The sequence below is a fragment of the Theobroma cacao genome, unplaced genomic scaffold (assembly GCF_000208745.1).
Source record: "Theobroma cacao cultivar B97-61/B2 unplaced genomic scaffold, Criollo_cocoa_genome_V2, whole genome shotgun sequence".
In the NCBI taxonomy this organism is placed as follows: Eukaryota; Viridiplantae; Streptophyta; class Magnoliopsida; order Malvales; family Malvaceae; genus Theobroma; species Theobroma cacao.
Genome location: NW_017234718.1, coordinates 126,426 through 131,064, shown reverse-complemented (window position 1 = coordinate 131,064; position 4,639 = coordinate 126,426). Strand labels below are relative to the sequence as shown.

General features: G+C 32.3%; 1 long non-coding RNA gene across 1 annotated transcript; it reads right to left on the bottom strand.

Annotated features, from left to right (window-relative positions):
• Positions 1 to 2,192: 2,192 nt before the first annotated feature.
• On the bottom strand, positions 2,193 to 3,896 carry LOC108663849. Its single transcript, XR_001929948.1, has 4 exons — positions 3,657 to 3,896; positions 3,525 to 3,559; positions 3,282 to 3,354; positions 2,193 to 2,418 (listed from the first exon to the last, which is right to left on the bottom strand). It is a non-coding gene; the product is annotated as an uncharacterized LOC108663849 (long non-coding RNA).
• Positions 3,897 to 4,639: the final 743 nt, after the last annotated feature.

The window sequence follows — 4,639 nt, the reverse complement described above, 5'->3', positions numbered from 1 at the left end:
GTTATTGCTAAATCCAGTATCCCTTGAAAACAGGGCTGAATTTTCAATATTTGCCCTAGTTTTTGCTTCTTGGTTGTTCAACATAACCTTCTTTCTTGTCTTTTCTCTTTTAATCTCAAAAAAAGCTTCATGAAGTAATGATAGAGGTTTTTTTTCCAAGGATCCTAAACCTCACTTCATCAAAATCAAGATTGAGACCTGCGAAAACAAATACATATGGTCATTCGCCTCTTTCTTCATGATTTTCACACTATCAGTAGAATAATCCCATTCATTATTATAACATTGATCCAATTTTTGCCATAAGGAAATCATCTCATTATAATATATAGTAACTTTACGTTTTTCTTGTTTAGATTTTCACAATTTTGTTTTCAAATCAAACATCTGAGATGAATTTTTTACATTGGAATAGGTTTCACGCATTGCTTCCCATACATCTTTTGCAGTAGGTAAAAAGAGATAAGGTTTACTAATAACTTGCTCTATTAAGTTGATTAGCCAAACAATGATTAATGAATTTTCTTATCTCCATCTACTCAGATTTGGATCTCTGATTTCTGATTGCTTTTCATCTTTAGTCAGATGCCCAAGCTTTCCCCTGCCATCAATTACCAGCTTCACAGACTAAGCTCATTCTAGGTAGTTTTTGTTGTTTAGTTTGTAGGAAGTTAACTAGAAAGAATGCTAAGAAAAATAGTTTGCTCCATTTGTCATGGTAGTTTCGATTGTTGAGCTTTCTACCTCAGAAGAATCTGTGGTTCTTCTTGCCCCAATCATGGTTGTTTTGACCATAAAAAAAAAAGAGCCTTGCTTTGATACCATGTAAGTTTATGAAAAAACTTAATTCAACTTATTTCATTTTACTAAATAACAACTACAATATATAGGGAAAAACATAACAATAGAATCTATTATTGGATCCCTTTATTCTAAGCACTAGAAAAGATCCTTTAATTTAAAGAATCTCTTTATTTTGAAAAATTGAAAATATCTAAGTAATAAAATCAAAAACTAATTCTTAAAAATCAGGAACCAATTCCTTGACTTGACTTTGCTAACCATCCGACCTAATTCTCTTAACTATCCGACATGTACTCACAACTTTATAGCCCAAATTATACATTAAAAATTACATTTGAAAATCACTTGGAAAATCAATGCATGTTTCAGTATCATGCAGATAATGGCTTATTTGTTAATCAAATTTGACACACTTATACTATTAATCTGTGAACATGGTATAAGACTGAGCAATGTGAATAGACAACTATATTGTCCAACTATTTTTAATTTTTGGATAGATTTTTATAAAATATTTTAGATAAAAAAATATTTTAGTTAGACAATAGTGAGTGAATTCAAGTTATGTGATCTATGGCCAAAGGTGTCTATGTGGTTTAGATACTAATTTCTACTAATAACATTTTTTCAAGTAGCAGAGAGGCAAAATTAGAAAATTATTTCACCCTAATATAGAGGTCAATAATTGGTATTCTTCTTGATCTACATAATTGTAAGGTGTAGTACTATTTGAACATTCATGAACATATGGCAAAGCCTTGTTTATCTTGTTCTTTATTCTTAGGTGATTAGAATAGGGGTCTTTTCTATTTTAGGAGATAAATCCTGATAATCATGTAAGGTCAGAAAGTACAATAATTATTCATCGAAAAGATTTGACTTAGGTTGGGGGTTAGGGAAGAAACAGAGTAAGCCCAAATGGGTATTTTTGAAAGATAAATCTAACTTTGATTGGTAGCTCAATATTCTCAAATAGTCTTTTAATCTTAGATATCCCTTTAGTCCTTCCTATTTGTCTACATCATAGTTATGTGGTGCATAACTCTTATTGGTTTTGAAATGAAATTACTTTGGTTGATTGTTGTGTGTTTGTGCTTTAGCAAATAGAAAGACCCAAGGTTTGCTATTCATAGGCCTTTAGAAAATAGCTGAGATAGGTGAGGCATTGATCATGAATCCTTGTATACCAATACTAGTTGAGATGGTGGATCTATGTCATAGCTCAATTCCCAAACCATGATCGACTCAATGGCTCAATAAGCATAGCCTACCAAGCCCAAGCAAGCCTCTCTTTCTTTAAGATCTAAAACTCATAATTTCTAATAAATATTCTTTCGAAATTAAACTATGAGAACCAAGTACATATATATATATATAACGTTCTCAAATTAGGGTTATCATTCGTCAACCCTAAATGACATGGTTAATCAAATCAAATGTACAGAGTGCACAACAATCTCATAATTTACATTTAAGTAACTATATGCATATACAAGAGACCTTGACTATCAGCGGAGTGACTTTGGGCGTGGGTACTGTTACTGGATGCCATGTTACCTACCAAATGGTGAATACAAATGAACTCTTCGACCTAGGTCCCAACTACCTCTAAATCTGAAAAACGTGAAGTTGAAAAGAGTGAGTATAAACCCAGTGAGTGGACATAGGAAGGGAATAAGTAAAGGATAAGGAAAGTTTAGAAATCATGATGCATGTATGTTAAAAACAATGCAATTTAGTTTAATTCCTTGTAAAACCCCTCAATTCGACCTTTGATTATTTAACCCCTTAGTGTTGAAGGATCTATGATCCATAATGAAATCGAAAAGTGAAAACTACAGTAAATATCCAAGCAAGACAAGCAAGACAGAGAGTTTTTCATTGCATTGAAAATCAATTTGGAAACAATTAACAATTTCAACATTCAACATTCATTGCAATCACATAATATTTTCTCTAACATTTTTATGGTATGTGTAAACATGTATACAACCACCAGCTCATCAGCTGATGTGCACTCCCACATTGCACATAGCTGGAATCATCATCCACCGGCTCATCAGCTCATGTGCAGTCCCACACCGCATATAGCTGGAATCATCATCCATTGGTCATCAGCTCATGTGCACTCCCACACCGCACATAGCTGGAATCATCACCCACCGGTCATCAGCTCATGTGCACTTCCACACCCCACATAGCTAGAATCACCCGTCATCACCGACATGTGCACTCCCACACCGCACGCGTGCGATTACAATTATTACATAATATTATCATTCAAAGCATAACATATATATCATCAGAATATAGGAACACATGGGTTCATCACATTACATATTTTACAACATAAAACGTTTCATCAAGGGCTTGTTCCCAAGCATGACTTAGAGAAAAAAAATAAAATAAAATCATTTAAGTGCTTTATCCCAACACATATGTATTTCTCAAAAATAATTTAATGCAAGTTCACTCACCTTAACAATGCCACCTAACAAGACTAGCACCCACAAGATCTTAATCCAAGTAGTCCCGAAATACCATTAAAACCTATAATTGGTAATAAATAATAATAGCTTCAAATATATCATAAATTTAAACTTAATAATTCTAATAAGCATTCTCTTGGTAAACTACATTCTAGCCTAATTTTTAACCTAGAATTCTAGTCTAATTCTCAAACCCATCATATCAACTCTTCCAATTTAAAGGTTTTTTACCTTCGTGAGCTTGGAGGCATAAAGATCAACAAAACCTAATATTTCCAAGAAAAAGAATTTGAAAAAATTAGGAAATAAAATCTGAAAATATAACCCATAAATTCATAAATTCCAAGAGTTGAAGATATATACCTTTTGGCCTTAAAAATGGAGATTTAAAGTTGAAAATTCAAGTGTCGGTGATGGTGGAGTAGCAATAGAAAATAAAGGAAAGAAAGAGAGATTTTTTCCTTCTCTCTCTTAGGGTTTGGTTGTCCTGGAAAATGGGGTTAGAAACTGTAGGTTTGGTGCCCAATAAGTTAGGAGAAGAAAGAAGTAAGAAAGGAAAGGAAATGAAAAGAAAACAAGGAAAATCAAATGAAAAAAATTTGATTTTCATGGAGGTGAAATGAAAATGGCATTGGGTGGGTGAGGAAGAAGAAGAAAATATCTTTTGGTGAAGATAAGAATCGGTCATGGGATAAGGATGAAGAGTCAAAGCTTTCTTTGGAAGCTTTGACCAAATTAATGACAAAAGTATCATTTTACCCTCTAAGGTTTTCACCCTTTTTAATTGCATCCTCCCACAATCTTTTAATTCTGATTTCTTTCCATTTTTCTTCCTTAACACTTGTACCAATAAAATGTCAAGTTTATACTTCAATATGGTATCACCGCAATATTTAAATATTTGTTTACCCGCACTAGCTTTATTTAATAAAGACACGCGGGGTCTTATTAATGTCATTTTTCTCCAAAATTTCCTCTTTCTTCTTCTTCCCCACTTAGATTGACCATATACTCTTTCATCATGAAAAATTTCGACACTGAATAAAATATTAATATTTTAATATTATTTTATTCTAAAATTTTTCACTTGTCTCCTTGATACCTAAAATATCTTATTATGCCTTGATTCACTTCTGAATCACTTTTTATCTCATTAATTCATCCTCAATAAAAATATTATTATTTAATTATTATTTCTTCACGTGCGAAATATTTTATTCCAACTATTCCTTTCACCTTTCATCACTTTTAAACATTTTGATTAACTTAAATTGGCATCCGATAAGCTTTATTAGCCACCATATCGAAGTATGGGGTATTACAGTCTCCCCCACTTAAATAGAATT